The 18,068-nt window shown below is 39.5% G+C and overlaps 1 protein-coding gene across 2 annotated transcripts in view; it reads left to right on the top strand.

Annotated features, from left to right (window-relative positions):
* Positions 1 to 18,068, top strand: part of BASP1 (brain abundant membrane attached signal protein 1) — a 73,456-nt gene that overhangs the window by 11,191 nt on the left and 44,197 nt on the right. Inside the window, exon 1 of one of the 2 annotated variants that reach the window (XM_070942583.1) lies at positions 4,903 to 4,965. The exons of the other annotated variant lie outside the window; for it this stretch is intronic. The gene's annotated coding sequence lies outside the window, so the exon portion shown is untranslated. Of the gene's footprint in view, positions 1 to 4,902; positions 4,966 to 18,068 lie in introns of those variants that run through there. 2 annotated transcript variants of the gene reach the window in all.

Genomic DNA, 18,068 nt, shown 5'->3' with positions numbered 1-18,068 from the left:
TACGATTTTCTTGGAAATAGTTTGCCACTGTCTTTTTCCGAAATGTAATTTCTACTACAACTCTAATATTCCCTGAGATCTCCCATCCAAGGACTAAGTGGGCCTAATCCTGTTTAGCTTCCAAACCCAGACAAGTTGAACCAGCTGCTGTTCCTTGCTGAAATGCAGCCTTCTTTAATTTGTTTCTTTTAATTCTAAGGAAGATGTTTCTGCCACTTTAGTACTTTAAGCTTATTTTTTTTGCCTGATTAACTTATTGATTGTTATTTAGAGTCTGAGATGCATGCCAAGAGGTAGGAAATACAAACAATCCTCAATTTAGTTCATTTAGTAACCATTCAAAGTTACAGCAGCACTGAAAGAAGTGGCTTATGACTGTTTTTTCACACTTTATGACCATTGCAACATCCCGGTGGTCACATGATCAAAATTCAGATGCTTGGCAACTGACTCATATTTATGATGGTTGCAGTATCCCAGGATCATATGATCATCTTTTACGATTTTCTGACAAGCAAAGTCAATGGGGAAGCCAGATTCACTTAACAATAGTGGCAAGAAAGGTTGCAAAACTCACTTAACAAATGTCTCACTTAACAATATAAATTTGGGGCTCAATTGTGGCAGTAAGTCGAGGACTACCTGTACAGCTTGTGGGTATAAGAAAAAGAGGGGGAAAAAATTGGCAATTCAGGCTGCATTGTTCCCAGGGAAACCTAATAGGTAAGAGCCTTGGTGATGTGGCCTTTACAGGCTGCGAGGGGGATGTTTAGATGTACATTATGTAACAAATAAATCTAAACTTTTTATTAACAAAAGTTGTGTAGAAAAAAAGAATAAGAATGCAAATTAAGACAATTAGCTTATATCTATGGGCTTACCATATTTTTCAGAGTATAAGATGGTCTGGTCTATAAGATGCACCTACCTTTTTTGGGGAGGAAAACAAGAAAAAAAATCTGCCTCTGCCTCTCAGCAATTTGCCTCCTTGCAGCAAACAGCCTGCTTTAGTTTTATTTTAAGCACATCCTGATTAGCACAAGAAAAAAAATCTGCCTCCCAGCAGTTTGCCTCCTTGCAGCAAACAGCGGAGGCCCCTGAAACAGCTGAGGATCAGGAGGCTGATCCAACTGGCAATCAACTGCTTGTGCTAATCAGGCTGTGCTGAAGCTGAAACGGGCTGTTTGCTGCTTGCTGCAAGGAGGTAAATTGCTGGGAGGCAGAGGCCAAAGAGTGGGGGCCAGTGGGTGGGCGGGGCTACATTCAGTGTATAAGACACACCCAAATTTTCACCCTCTTTTAGGGGGAAAAAGTGTGTCTTATACTCCACCAAGGGGCCTGGTGGCTCAGCAGACTGATAACATTGTGATTAACACCAGCTGTCTGCAATTACTGTAAGTTCGAATCTCACCAGGTTCAAGGTTGACTCAGCCTTCCATCCTTTCTAAGGTAGGTAAATTGAGGACCCAGTTTGTGGGGGCAAAAGTATGAAGGCTATTACTTAACACATTGTAAGCCGCCCAGAGTCTCCGGAGAAGGGCGGCATATAAATCAAATTAAAAAAAAAAAGATAATTCATTGCAAGATATTTTGACAGCATTGCTGTTGTCACAAATTGCTTGGGGAGGAAATTCCTAATATGGTGGAATGCAAAGAGAAAGCAGTAAGACAAAGAGAAGCAGCAATGGAAAAATCAATGGGTCCTTTTACATTCAACAGGATTCAACCACCTTTCTAGAGTGGTTCTGTGTTGAAAATAAGTATGATGAATTGTCAGGTGAATGCTTAACACACAATTTTATGAACACCAGTATAACTATATGACACACACACACAAACACAATGTATGCTGTGACGTTGGATAATGCCATGTCATGCAACAATGTTCTGCCTGAAATATTTGGTGCTTATGGGACCATTTGCCTGTTTTTGTTTCTTTATCTGTTTCAAGAACCAGAAGATCTGAAAACAAGGGGGAAAATGATTCTCCACAATTTTTGTTTTCTTCATCAGATGCCAGATTCCCCTGCTGCCCTCTTGGCTAAACTACATACAAATTCTCAATATGTGTATACACTATAGGTTTTCCCAGGCTTTCATGCAAAAAACATGGTTATATAAATACACTGAAACCATAGGGCATTTTCATTCCATGCCACTTTTCCCAATTCTTAAGTCTCTCCTGATGCCTAAAAGCAAAATAGATTTTGATAATGAGCCAGGATTGGGGGCGGCCGGGGGGGGGGGGGAGTGCTGACCAAATGTACAAGGCAATTTGATGGGTGTGGATTGTGGGTTTAAGCTAAGTGCTGTAAAGTCTCTTCAGATGAATCCTATTTTTGAAGGGAACAACATGTAGTGTCAACGTAATTGAAAGAAGGATGCTTCTTTCATGTCACAGTAGAACATTTGGTATCTCATCTGCCATGCTTCTTTGTTGAGTGCCAAATAAACAAAAGACACCAAGCCTTGAAACCAAGGCTCAGAGAAATTAGCTTATCTGACTTTATCTAGTAAATCCATAGCCACCATGACATTTTAATTAAGAACTTAAAGCTTCATAACTCTTATTGTCTTGTTTCTAAACATGTTTTATTGCTTTAATATAACTACAAAATGAAAAAAAATGTGAATCCAAATACAGTAGAACAAAACAAGATAAAACTACAAAACAAATTAACAAAAAGAAAAAAACTACAAAAATATAACAATTATGTTTATTATATAAGAATTGCTACAGCTCACTTTTTAAGAGCAAATTTAATCTTGATCACAGAGAAACATAGTCTGCTGTCTTCTTTACACCAATAAAGTGCAATTACAAACAGTGAGAGTTGTCATATTTCATAAAAATCAACTCTTGGTATCTGGTACAAAAGTGTCTTTCCAGGAACTGCTGATCTTTTTTGGGAACGATCAAGTTCTTAATAAACAGATTATTCCAATATTTGTTACGTAATTTAAGATTTTCAGATCTTAACTTTCTTCTAAGAACGTCAATCAGTGTAGTAAATTTGGCTGATTTTAAATAAGGATTATTCAAAATGGTCAGTTTATCACTAGAACGTTGATCAATTGTTAATTTCTAGCCAATTATTTAAATCGGTACATTTCAGCTCTCAGTGCAGGAAATATAATGGAGTTTCTACTATATTTAGGACCAAGCAATAAGATTGGTCTTGATAATTGAAAGATGTTTTTGGAAGTGTTTTCATCTTTAATATGTGTAGACCTCAGGTCCCAGAATTCTTTAGCAGTTGGACTCATAGTGGTATATAATCAGTCATTTTCATTACACTTTAATTCAATATAGATGTTAACAAAATATGCCGAAAATATTATTAAAAATCAGAAAATTAAAAAGGCCATTTTCATATTAAAATGTAACCCTGAAGGGGAAAATCTTGGAACTTGACCATTGTTTAAACATTTAATTACTGATGTTTAAAACATCTAATTAGAATTAGAATTAACATGGACATTCTTCTTGGAATATATATCAGTTTTAATTTTCATTTCACAATATTCCCCCCCCCCAAACGTATGGATATCTCCATTAATCTGTGCTAAATTATTTGAAATATTCATATTAACCAAATAGGATGTTTTCCTAGGTGCAAGTATGTTAATAGAGTGTGAACAAAAGACAAAAGCCATTCTTATATATTTCCATAAAAACCTTATTGCTTTCTGGAAAAATATTTGATCTATTTCAGTTTATTTTATATCCAGAATATTGTTTATATTGCCACAGATTTTTGACAGTTCTTAGACATATGGTAGATACCATCCATATATAATAACAGTTCCTGCCATCTATATACGGTAATTTGAGGATCACAGAATTTTCTAATAAAACAAACGAAAGTAAATTAAATGTAAGAGGAGATAAGGGATATCCTTGACAGGTACTACAATAATAGGGAGGAAAGTAATCTCATTTGTAATTACTCAAGTAGAACTGGAATAATAAATTTTAATCTAAGAAATAAAATTTGATGGAGATCCATTTTAATGACTTGTTTCTGTTCCAGAGCTTAGCTTCTATATTACACTAAGAAGACCCTATCTAATAAGTCTTAAACTGCTTGACTTTCTATAATTAACTAAAGCCCTCTTAGCTTATTTTTGACATTATGTCTTCACATCATAATTATATTAAAGCCTGTCCTTAACAGTTGTATTTATCCTGGCTTCATTGGCAGTCAAAATAATTCTGTCTAGGGTAAGTAATTTTCCAGTTCACTACGCCATTTTTTCCACTTTCCCATAGGATTTTTTTGGGGGAAGGGATGCCTTGTTTCCAAAAGTTGAGCCTGGTGGTCAGGAACCATTTCCCTTTAATTTAATCTTGTAGTCAACTTCTTCTTTTCTTCCTCTTTCTTCAGAACTTTGATGGTATACTATATGCAGTTCCTCCCTTTCTACTCCAAGCACTTTGGCCCTTAACAAGTTTTGCTCTGCTGCTTCTGTTTCAACTTCTCAAAATATCTTCCCCTTTGCTTTCTCTGGAGTTGCTAAATTTCTTGCTTAAGACTTGTTGTGCCAATTTCTTCTTTGTTGACACTCCTCAATCTTTATGCAATCTATAATGCCTCTGTTAAATTATGTGTTCAAGTCTCTGCACTACTACATTTGCTCCAAATCCTCTTTTTTTGACCAGCTTGTATTGCTTTAATCCTAATTTTTCAGTTCAAAGAATTCTGGAAATAGTGGGCTTTATGAATCATTTTTACTTGGGATTTTTGTTGTTGTTGAAGGAAATCATAATGAACTGGTATAAAATGAATATTGGAGGGTATCTTCTCGAAAGATTTCATCTGTTTCACTTCAGCTATCTTTTCCCCTTATTCTGAGGTAGGGGTGTCAAACTGGCGGCCTGCAGGCTGGATGCATCACACACAGGCCATGCCCACCCCAGCTCCCCGAAGGTCATGAAACGTCACGTGACAGCAATGTGATGCGGTGAGTTTGACATCCTTGTTCTAAGGAGATCCTGTGCAAAGGCCAGGATGGAATCAAGTGGTTGTTTTCCATTGTAGTTTCAAATGCAGGTGGTCTTTAGTAACAACCACTCGTTTAGTGACTATTTGAACTTGTAATGGCACTGAGTGGGACTTACAACTGACCATTGTGACTGGCCATCACAATGTCCCATGCTGATAAATTCTTTGTTCACGACCTTCTTCCAACACAGGAAGTCAATGAGGAAATTGCATACAGTAGTGAGGTGACATCCTTGCTTAAGTGTCATGAGATTCACTTAATAGTGGCAGCCAGAATTGCTGGAATTGCCATCTATAAGTGGCGTGACAACTGGCATTGCATTTTATGACCACATCATTTAGTGATAGTCGTCCATCATTAATTGATGACTACCTCTGTCAATCAGTAATTTATATGTAATTAAGTTGACAACTGATTCTTTATATATAATCTACAGTAATGGAATAGGACAGTTATCTACAACAATGGCACCCATCCAGTATAATGGAAAGCTGAACGCCAAGTTGGTGAGGAATTCTGGGGATTGATGTTCCATGAAATCATAAAGTTGGAAAGAGTCATTTTGGCATCAAGCCCAACCTCTTGCTGAATGCAGAAATCCAAATTAAAGTATCTTAGTCAAGTGACTTTCTAGCTGCTGCTTCAACATCTGAAGGGTGCCAGATTGGTGAGGGCAGCTAAAAATCTTATAAAAGTGTCATACATAATCGCAGTGGAATTTCCTAGCAAGTCTAAATAATGATATACTGATCACAATTATTAATATTGGGTCTGATGAAGTATGATATAACTTAGTATAATATATTACCTGAAGAACCATCTTTTCCCAGGAATGTTTATCTGTCTAATCTGATCCAACAGAGTGGGCATACTGCAGATCCCATCAGTCAAAGAGTGTTGATTGGCGGGAACTAGAATATAGGCCTTTTTTGTTGTAGCACCTGCCTTATAAAATATTCTCCCCTCCGAGATTACAATGGCCTCAACCCTGTTGGCTTTTTGCAAAGCCTTAAAAACCTGACTATGTACCCAACTTGGGGCTCAGAATGTGTTAAAAGCCCTGTTTCTTGGCTTACTTACTAAAAATAAACCTCTTTTTACAACCCTATTGTCCCTATTTGGGGTATAGTTGGGGGTGACTGGATGGAGCTGAGCATTTACTGGCTGGATGCCTTTCCTGATGTCTACCTGAAGTTTACAGCAGATTTTTTTTCTTTGTGACCCGAGAGGGACATCAACTACTACCTAGGATTGAACTCTCAATCTTCTGAGTGGGAGGCCACCACACTCTTCTTTGTTACTTTGCTATTAGTTGATTAATCACTATGGCTGTTCTTTATACTTATTTATTTTGTGGGTTTTTATTGTTTTAATGTTTTATAAATTGTTTTAATTGTTCTATAATTTTAGAATTGTGGCTATAGAAATTGAATGAAGGAATGAGTAAATAAATATTATTTTAAATTTTCATCCCTTTGAGAAAGCTACAAAGCTTTGGATATTCTTTCCTTTTATTAGTGGAACAGAGTTCAGATTCATAAAATAAGAATCTTTGAAGTCTCATTGTGTAGAGCCTGGACATTCTCAGCTAAGAGATGATATACTGTATGGAAGGATAAGGGAGGATTCAAGATGAAAATTCCAAAAGATTAACTATCCCTTATATAAATGGAGGGACCTCTTCATGTTAAATTCAATAAGTAAAGTATGAGAACAAAATAATGCACAAATCAGTTAAACAGAAGTTATACCTAGGAAGCTTGACGGATTGGCAAGAGCAAGTCATATGAATGCCCTACAAGAATCAATTTTGGAATGTAGTAAAAACCTGAATACATGTCAAATCTAGGTGGACCAGAGGCCAGAATAAGCAAACCAGCTTCCAGGAGCAATTTCCCATTAATGGTTGTGGCATTGTCCAGACATGGGTTGCTTCAGCCGGATCTGCTGTTGGCTGAGTCATAGTTTTTTGACCATGCCCCTTGCTCCTCCCTTTCAGGCCCAGTTTCGACACAGTCAGCCTAAGAGAAACATCTCCTGCAGATCTGGCTCTCAGCCCAGGTCTGTTCGATTCCATTTAATAATTGTAAGTTTTTTGACCTTTATTTTTATTTTTCTAAATTTATTTTTCCAAGGGTACCGGTCTATCAGGCTATTTAGCTATTGCAGCCTACCGGTCTACCCAGTCTTTTGGAGCGGCTTGGTCTACCAGGCTCCTTCTTCGCTCCTGGCGTCCGCCATTTTGGAAGCTCCCTTCATGCAATTTTTCTTTCTTTTTGGTGAGGCTTTTTGAAGCCCTATACCACCAATGAAGGCGCAGGGGCTGAGATGCTGTGCCACCAACTTTAATCAGCGAAAACCTGGTAACATCTCCAGGATTGCTGTTTTTTTCGGCCGCCGCCACTCTTAGCTTCTGAAGCCGACAATCAGCTGTAGGGCAGCCCTTTGAAGCACCGCGGCATTTTTACAGCCAAATTTTTGCCGCTTTGCCACCAATGAGCTCAGAGGAGAGGTTTGCAAGTCATTTGGCCTCAATCCTCTTATACCACCAACAGAGCTTTCTTTAGGTGGAGAGTTGCAAGGACACTCATTGCACTCTCCATGTGGCAATTTTTCCAGCCATCGGTTCCTTGAATCATGGCTGTGGGGGTGCTTGATAGGGACTGTTTCTAGGTGCTACCTAGACAGTCACCTTTAGAGCAGAGTTCATCCTGCTCACATGTGTGCTGGCTGCCATCGGTCTTCTCTGACATAGCCTCCACCATTTTTTCTTACTCCACGTTGTGAAAGTGAAACTAATTCTTCTCCAGTCAATATCTTGGTCGCAGTGAGTACAAAAGCAAAATGGTGGATTGCTCTTCCCAAGGGGAGGGAGCTGGCAAGTCCACGGGAAAGAAAACCACTTGCAAACGCAAGCACCTTTCTAAAGTGGAGGAGAAGGATTTGGAAAGGAGGCACAAAACCTTAGAGAAGCAGATTACCAAGGCTGTTGCAAATGTGCCTGATAAAGAGGTTTCTCCTCTTCCCTCTACTCCCTCCCTCCCTGTTACTGCAGTTAACCAGGCTTGGTCATCAGAAGGGGAGGGAGGGGTTCTTCTTCATGAAGACCAAGGCACAGTTCAAAATCCTTTTACATGCCAATTTACTCCTGCAACTCCTGAATCTGGTAGGATTTTTACCACAACAGCTTCTGCAGGGGAATCTTCCTTACCAGAAAACACTCCAGAGGACCCATTTAAAAATTTGCCAGAAGGATTAAAAATCCTAATTGATCAGGCCATTGCCTCTCGCATGGCTGCTGCCTTACAGGGTCATCACTCTGGTTCAATAATTTCAGAACGTTCCACTCAAATAAGAGGTTCTCCTTCAGCTAGCCTTACTGCCTCTCATTTTCCTGCAGCTTTCAGAGCAAGTGAGGCATTTGCCTTTGACGAAGAACGTCACTCTGACTTATCAGATGATGAAGGGGTGATTCAAGACACACCTGCTTTTACAGGTTTATTTCCCCCAAATAGATTCAAGTCCTTATTGCATAAGGCACGAATCACTGCTGCATTGAAAGAGGATGATTACCTCTTTCAATGCAGGAAGCTCAACAGGGACAACCACAGGGCCTTTTCTCTGAGCCTCCTCCTGAACAGTGTTTTATTCCAACCCCACAATTGTTCATAGACGTGGTTAAAAAGCAATGGTCTAGTCCTGCAACCCTGTCTTCCGCACATGGTTCAGATAGAAAATATTACGCTGTAGCACCTACGTTTGCTCAATTATTACAGGTTCCCCCAGTGGACAGTCCTGTAGCAGCTCTTTCCTCTTCCTATGTGGCAGGGGATACATCTGAAGGTCTATGACCAGAAGATAAGAAATTTGAATGTCTTTTTAAAAAGAACCATCAAGATACTTGAATTCCTGCAGAATGGCTTAGACCGCAGTCTGGCCCATAGCACCCTTCAGAGGCATGTGGCTGCCATATCTACGGTATTGTCCGGTGCCACTGACTCATCACCCAGTTATTAAAAAATGTCTAAGAGGAGCCAGTCTCTTACGGCCCTCTTCAATTCATAGATACCCCACTTGGGATTTGTCCAAAGTACTTAAGGCATTAACTGGGGTTCCCTTTGAGCCTCTCCACACTATCCACCTCCGTTTCCTCACTCTCAAAGTAGCCTTCCTAGTGGCCATAACGTCAGCTCACCGCATATCTGAGCTGGCAGCCCTTTCTGTTAGAGAAGATCTCTGTGTTTTCAGACCAGACACTGTTGTCTTGCGCCTGGACCCCTCCTTTATCCCTAAAGTAAATTCCCTCTTTCATAGAGCTCAGGAGGTTGTTCTTCCTAATTTTTGTCCAAGGCCTTCTCATGACTTGGAGCAGAGGTGGCACACTTTAGATGTGTGGAGGGGTCTCAAAATTTACATTAAAGAACTTCCCCTTTCAGAAAATCTGAGGCCTTATTTATATCACTTTTACCAAATTCTTTAGGGTATAAGGTCTCCTCCGTGACAATTGGTTGCTGGATCAGAGCTTGCATTGCCTCGGCATATCAAGCCCAGGTGTTTCCTGTTCCCAGTCGCATTACTGCTCACTCCACATGGAGTGCTGTTACCTCAGCGGCCTGGGCAACTCAGGCCTCCCTTAAAGAGGTCTGCAGGGCGGCCACCTGGTTCACTCCCTCATCATTTATTCGCCATTATAAATTAGATGTTTTCACTTCAGGTGAAGCATCATTTGGCAGGAGGGCATTGCAACAAGTGCATCAAGCTGGGGTCTCTCCAGCCCCTCCCTCTGTCTCAGGGCCTGTACCCGACTTTTCTAATGTCCAAGGAGCTTTTTTTCCAGTTGCAGTGTTGGACCAGTTCCTGTCTCTAATGGTGTTGGTTCCTGTTGGAGATCTTTCTTGTGGCCCTTCTTCGCCAAAACTGAGCCTGAAAGGGAGGAGCAAGGGGCGTGGTCAAAAAACTATGACTCAGCCAACAGCCAGTCCGACTGAAGCAACCCACAGCTTCAATGAAAACTGGCATTCAAGGTAAGACTAATGCCCATTCTAAGTCAAGTTACTGAGTCTTTTTTCCCCTTTCAATCCAAGTCTTTTCTACCCTGACAGAAAAACTGTTGGTAAACTGATGATGCTCTCAAAGTTTATTATTTCATATTAATACTGATTGGATAGAAATATTGAGTTTCAATTTGGACATCAGTTTGGGTCTTTACTGAGTATCCCAAATTGTCCTATTATGGTTGTTTGGTCAATGTTGTTAAAAGAGTTTTTTTCAAAGTAGTAACAAAATATACTCATTAGTTACACTATCCTTCTCACTTTTTATATAGCATGTATAGGGAAAAAGAAAAAGACATGTGGGCCAAATAATCAGTGAACCCCCCCACCAACACTACTTTCAAGATACCCTATCAGATTAGTTTATATAATAGAAAAAATGGATCCCATAATCATACCACTGGCAATGACCAAGAAGGATCCCATATGGAGATTAGAGTGCAGGTATTCCCCAAATTAAGAAGGTTTTGAGAGAACCATTTGCTATCTTTCTGTTTTAAAGAAAAACAGTATAACTCTTGAACATTGATAGGTGGACTTAATCTAAGTGAACAAGAAAAGATTTCTTTTCAAATTATGCTCGTTCTTTCTTTTCTTCAAATGGGGTTGTTGTTTCCCCTATCGCTAAATGTTTCGTGAATTCATTAATATTTGGCTTGGTAGGTCAAAAATTGTATTCATGAATTGTAGCTTTTTTTGTGTGTTTAAAAAATGCTGCATTTCAGCATTTTTATTTCTTAGTTTTCTTGATCACACTCATATCCAATTGCATGTTAAAGTTCATCACAATTCATCCAATGTATTCCATGCCAGAATGTTAATATCTGAGATACGTTTGTCAATCACAATCACTGTTTCTTCTGTGATTAGATTATATATTCATGTAATATTGCAAAAGGAAAGCCAGCAATTGAAAACTATTCATAGCTCTCAGTTGAGCTGCTTAATGGCCCTTCAGATTGAAGTGAGGGATAAATCACATACACATATGAATGAATGAGTAAATAAATAAGCCCTGTAGTAACTATTGGGGAGGTCTGATGCTATTGTATTTTAAAGCATACTCTGACAATTTATTAGGCAACTTACTCCTTGTAGCAAACACACTACCTATCTATAATGTACAAGTGTATTTGATATATATTTACTGTAGTTTGTGACCAATGCTATAAAATTTTGAAAGGTAAACATTTGCATGCAAATCTGCAGAGGACTCTGAAAATAGATTCCAGTGACAATGCTAACACAATGATTTGAATAATTCCATAAATTATAGCAGTAAAATGATTATACGACTTTCATAGTGATATTTGCGACACTTTGCTTCTGAGGCTGTCCTAGCATATAAATTGTCTGTTCATGAATATACTCAGATAAAATGGAGGAGACTTTGAAACTATCATGGTGAACCTTCCAGAGAATCTGATTCTCCAAAAAACTGGCCAGCAAGTTTGGAGGAATATTTTCCAAAGCATTGATCTTAATAGTTTTTGACAGCAAACTATGTTCTGTTTTCATACAACAGGTCATCAAAAAAGTGCATTCTGGGGCTTCATATGCTTTCACTAGATGTGAGGGGCAAGGGAACATGTGGCATGCTGTGAAAACAGAATAGGCATTGCATTGGGTGATACCTGTCTGCCTTTTTATCTTCGAGCTGTCTGTTAAATATATCCCAAATTATCAGAGGCTGCATTTATACTACACAATTCATGATAGTCACATTATCTTTTCCTGAGGTTATGTCTTGATGTATCTTTTGGACATTACTGGAATATTAATGGTACATAATTTTCCCAAAACACTATGTTAATTTTCCTTTTGGAAAAGTCCAGTCTGTGAATGCTTAGCTTCTGGGTCACTCTACATCATTGTTCTGGCATGGTAGAAGATTATTCTTTGTTCGTTTTATCCATGGAATCTTGACAAGCTCTCCACTATTTAAATAACCAAAAAAAGAGAGTAACATTTCTAATATAATCCATTTTAGATTACAACATGACAGATTTTGTATCTCTAACCTAAATGTTGAAGAGGTAAAATTCTTTAAAATTCTGGTTAATATACCACAAATATAATATTAAACTTCTCCATAGGGATTTGATTCATTAAACTTTGAGCCAATGATTCTCCATATGGTGAGCAGTTTTCATAGATATAGGCAATATCAGATAAACTGATAGTTAAACACATGACAATATTCATAGCAATCGCAACCAAACAGCAGGGTTGCTTATAGCAATTCATAACTTGGCCCAATAACACCACATACTGGATCTTTTAATGGGTACTGTTCTCCCAGTGTTATCTTGAAGTTGGCATGTGGAAGACCATTCCTTGTGATAGGCAAATACAGTCTTAAATAATTGAACTTGATTACATGGTATTACTATATTTTTAGGGTTTTTTTTTTTTTGAAGCATTGTTGCGTAGATGCCATAACCAAGAAAAATAATCTAAACCTATCTGTTCTTTTTGGTTGGCAATTTTTTTGATGCTTTGTATTCCTAATTGCATAGATTGTGTACAACACCACAATAAAAAAACTGTTCTCCTGATTCAGAAGCAGTGCCAACATACAAAATATCTGCAGACATTGAGATATTGATTTCTGGCTTATGAATATTTACAACTGCGGTGATTTCAATGCCCTCAGTAGTTTTAGGAATGTGTGAGACTGCAACTAATGTGATAATCACTTTTTTAGATTCCATCTTGGTGATATTGGTACTTCCTATGAACGTTTTACTACAGTATTAGACTTTTTAAAAAAAGTCAGCAGAAGCAGGTCAATTTTAATAGTTCTGAAATGCCTCAATCAGAGGAATAAAAAGGAATGTTGTGTTGCACAATGAACTTCATATAAGCATGTCATGGTTTCTAGCCTCCAGTAATGGTTATATCTGGGTTTTTGCTGTATTGTTGTGAATATAAGTCTGCTCCTCTAAAAAAACATATAAAAGTATTTGGTTTTGGGGGAAAAATCCATTCCTCTGAAACTAGTTACTTGTAAAATTGATGTAATACACCAAATATGAAATCGAGTGATTGTATCTAAGTATTTTTCTTTTAAAAAAGTCAATTTGGAAGGAGGGAAAATTAAACTTTTGATTGGAAACTTGATCATTTCAGCTCATTGTATGCTGAGTTAGGAGTCGCAGTATCTGCAGTATTATTAACAAGTACATATGCCTGTTATCACTTAAAAATTTCTTACAAGTGGAACACTAGGAAACTGAGGTGTGAGTAATCTGTCCAAGAACATGACTCAGAAGGAAGGAAGCCAATCTGCAGTTCCAAAACTGGCCTGTTTGCAACTACTTGTTCTGGAGGAGAATATCAAATACAGAAGATTAGGTTCAGGAAGTTGCAAACTAGAGTGACAAAACAATCTGGCATTTTGAATGATAACATCTACCTTACCTAATTTCCATCACAGAGGTAACAGAGCTGAAAAACAGTACAATGGATGGCTTTAAATGTACAATGGATTTATTCTTTGCAAAATAAACATTGTTAGACTGTTTGGAAACAAGATCAGTGGAGAAAACATTATTAAAGGCAACAGAATCATAAGTGGAATTAGTGGCAACCACAGCAATGGAGACTATGCATTGAAAATTCTTGAAGCAACCTATTCCAGAGATACAGAAACCAGAATTCAAGCTCACTTATGTACAGTAAATTGGAGGCCCAAGTAATCAAAAACTGAGAATATCTCTTAATCCTGTCAAACAGAGCTGACCAGAGTACTCCCTAAGGATAGAAGTGGCTTTAAGGCATACTGATGTGGATCCAACTTCTGTTAGGTCTCTTACACAGGTCAAGTTGTACCGACATAATCTTTCAGCACTGTAAAGTTGTTCTTTCAGCTCTTAAATTAATTTAGCTGTCAGGATAGCTTGAATAAAGAATAGGACTGGTCTTGAAACATGGAAGATCCATTCCATGCAGATTTTTTTTTTAATTTTTTAATTTTAAATTTATATACCACCCTTCTCCCTGAGGACTCAGGGCGGTGTACAGCCAGAATTAAAAAACATAAAATACAAATATTAAAAAACAATTAAAATATATATAAATTTGGCCCAAAATTAAAAATACAAACCAGTTAAAACATTTAAAATTTCTTCTTAAGCCAGCCCGGCTTGCTAGAAAAAGTGGGTTTTAAGGGCACGGCGGAAGGCACTAAGGTCTTGGATTCTCCTTATCTCTGGGGGCAACTGATTCCAGAGGGTAAGTGCCCCCACAGAGAAGGCCCTCCCCCTGGGGGTCACCAGCCTACATTGATTGGCTGATGGCGCCCTGAGGAGGCCCTCTCTGTGGGAGCGCACGGGACGATGGGAGGTCGTCTGTAGCAGCAGGCGGTCTCGAAGATAGCTAGGCCCGATGCCAAGGAGCGCTTTAAAGGTGATAACCAGCACCTTGAAGCGCACCCGGAAGACCACTGGGAGCCAGTGCAGCTTGCGCAGGAGCGGTGTTACATGGGAGCGCCATGCTGTTCCCGTCACTACCCGCGCTGCTGCATTCTGGACCAGTTGGAGCCTCCGGGTGCTCTTCAAGGGGAGCCCCATGTAGAGAGCGTTGCAGTAGTCAAGGCGAGAGGTGACGAGGGCATGAGTGACTGTGCACAGGGAATCCCGATCAAGAAAGGGCCGCAACTGGCGAATCAGGCGAACCTGACAAAAGGTCCCCCTGGTTACAGCTGTCAGATGTTCCTCCAAGGACAGCTGCATATCCAGGAGGACTCCCAGATTGCGAGCCCTTTCTGTGGGGGCCAAAGACTCGCCCCCAATAGTCAGTGATGGAGTCAACTGACTATATCGGGATGCCGGGAGCCACAGCCAATCAGTCTTGGAAGGGTTAAGCTTGAGCCTGTTCCTCCCCATCCAGATCCGCACAGCCTCCAGGCACTGGGACATCACTTCAAGGGCATCATTGGGGTGGCCTGGGGTGGAGATGTACAGCTGGGTGTCATCAGCGTACTGGTGGTATCTCACCCCGAAGCCACGGATGATCTCGCCCAGAACATCTCAGTCATTCTTAGCATGTGTAACTTTTAAAAGTTAGCTTCAATGATTTGTAGATATGAAAATCAATCCAATCAGAATCACTTTTAATTCTCAGTCATTTCAGTTGCCCCTATTGTCTCATTATTTGTTCCATTCAAATTTTTTTGCATGTATGTACCTTGCTTATCTTATATAAAATAAAGGAATTATAGCCATGCGGGTTTATAAAAATTATATTCCTATTAGACATGACCCACATTTAAATCTCCCTGAATTGAATTGGTGAATGTCTATTTCTTTATTTTAAATATTACTTTTAGAGTCCTGGCCTCCCAAAGTTATTTACAAAAAGATTGGGACAGAAAGTTGAAGGCTTCAAGTGGGTTTAGGCCAAACCACATGTGGTCATGGCTAGCTTTGTGATAGCATACCCTACAGTTTCTATCTGAGATGGCAAGGAACTGTTGTCTGCTTTCAACAGTTATGATCACAGAAAGCTCCAAATGTTACAAGATGGGGGAAGTTTTCCAAGTACAATATAAAAATAATAAAACAATAGTAGAAATATAACTGAATTGGATTATTCCTATGAAACAAAATTTCCCCTTTTAAGACAATAGGTCTAAAGGGTAGGACAGCTTTTCTTGTCATGTAAACATGGATATATTTGATTACATACCTATATGAGTTTTGTGGGGTGTTAAGTCATTTGGATAAAATTGGCAAATTAACTATGTTACAGTGGCTGTCAAAATAGTTCCTAAATGGCCTCTAGCTGAAACAGCCCTCACATTAGAGTCACATTTTTCCCCCTTTGCCAAGTAGAAAAGCTTTGCAAGACTGCACCTTCATTCAAGTTCTTTTTGGAAGTTTACAGATTTGGCTCTTAATAGAACAAGTTCAGACAAAGCATGCTTATTTCAGGAGTTCTTGGACTGCTTGATACATTTATTGTGCACAATTAGGATGTAGGCTCTGGACTCAGCTTTTTACAGTGAAGGTTTTCCTTTCAATTTCTGAAGAGTGAAAGAAGCAAACCAAAGGAGGAAGGGATAAAACTTGTCTCCAGGTAAGGTCATGGACATGATCACAATTTTTTTCCCTCCTGGAACATCACCTAGAAGCAGAACATGGGGTAGTTGTAGAAATGTCAAGTGCCAGGGAAGTCAGGAAATTCAGGCAGTTCAAATGACTATAAAGATTTATTGCAAGCTTAAGCTCTCTACAAGAATCTACTGTATTTGGTCAAAGCAAATTGGTGGTAGATAAGAATGAAAGGAATTCAAGGTGAACTGGACTTAGATCTCTTATGGGCAAGAAGGGACTCATGACTGATGATGCCTTTGACACCCCCTCCCTTGGGCTCAGCCTGGTCATCTCTTACATGCATAGTGACGAGAAAATCATATTTTTCAAAGTTAAATAAATACACGAATGAAGGCAAATATAAGTATTAAATAAATACTTATATTGATTTTATGGTGATGGTTGTGCTGGGGAATAAAATTTTATGAAATGTAAATTTGACAGCTTTTTAAAGGAAAGGCTAGGTCTTTGCATTGGGAGCTGCCCAATAGGCAGCTATATAAATGTATTAAATAAATAAGTAGATAAATGCCAGAGTAAAGGAAGTGCTTTGTCTGCCATATGCACCGTTCGCCACCTATAACTGTCAAATTTCCAGATTTAATTCTGCAGTTTTTGATCAATGTTATCAAATTTCATGAATTTATTGATCTCTCCCACATCTTTATTTTTTCTTGCTAAAAGGTTTTTTCCCCCTCAAATAACAGAGTTATCTGCACTTCTCTTATGCGATGTCCCAAGAATCCCAAGGAAAATAGGAATTTTTAGTGACTTATTCTCAATAGAAGGCTATATATACAGCTATTCTTTTCCATTTAATACATTCAATTTTGCCCATTCTGGAGATATCACTGCATCACAACCATAACTTCTAGCCACTCTGCCCCCAAGAATCACCTAGGGGAGTGATGGTTAACCTTTTTGGTGCTGAGTGCCCAAAGCGCACATGCGTGTGAGTGCACACGTGTGTGCCAAAAACCCCAAAATGCAATGTGAGCGCCAGGGCCGGATTTAGATGAAAAGAGGCCCTAGGCTATTCCACTTATGAGGCCCTTTCACCTATAGTGAAAATGAAATTTTAATTTTGCTAACAATTTGAATGTAGGCCCCTCTTGATCTTGAGGCCCTAGGCTGAAGCCTAGTTAGCCTATAGGAAAATCCGGCCCTGGTGAGCGCCCCCTGCACATGTGTCCCCCCATGCATGCATCCTCCTGTTTTGGCTTCCAGGTTAGTGCAGGAGGCTTTCCAGGCCCAAAACAGGGCGCGGGGGGCCTGCCCCCCACCCCATTTTAGGCCTGGAAATCCTCCTGCACCAACCTGGAAGCCAAAATGGTGTGGGGGGCCACGTGAGGCCCTCCACACCCCGTTTTGGGCCTGGAAAGCCACCTGCACCCCCACACATGCATCCCGCCTCCCTGCACATACGTGCACTCATCCACCATGCTCCCCACCCCCACGCATGCACAGCAGAGACCCGAATACCAGCTGGCCGGCGGGAGGTGCGCATGCATGGTGGAGCTGAGTTGGGGCGATGGCTGGCATGACCGCAGAGAGGGCTCTGCGTGCCACAGGTTCGCCATCGTGGACCTAGGGAATTGAAGGGAAGCCCATCTCCATTACAGAGGTTGTAGCTGTTGCTGCCACCAATATGCTCATAAATACCACTACTGGCAAACAATGTTGTGCTGCTTGTAATTGTTTTTTAGTGCACAAATCTGACAAACCAGATGCTGATTTAAACATTCGTTCTGATCCAGTAGCTTGTTTTGCTTAGATAAACTAGCAAGTACTAAAAATGGTTAGCTTCAATTATTTTAAAGGAAACACCCTCTCTTGTTACTACTAGCACAACATTATTTTGTATAGCACCTGTTTCTAACTCACATGAGTTTCAGAGCTGAACTGTTTT

This window comes from Pituophis catenifer, unplaced genomic scaffold, assembly GCF_029215685.1.
Source record: "Pituophis catenifer annectens isolate HBS135680 unplaced genomic scaffold, rPitCat1.0.hap2 SCAF_3, whole genome shotgun sequence".
Lineage (NCBI taxonomy): Eukaryota > Metazoa > Chordata > Lepidosauria > Squamata > Colubridae > Pituophis > Pituophis catenifer.
This window is presented reverse-complemented; position numbering and strand designations above follow the sequence as displayed.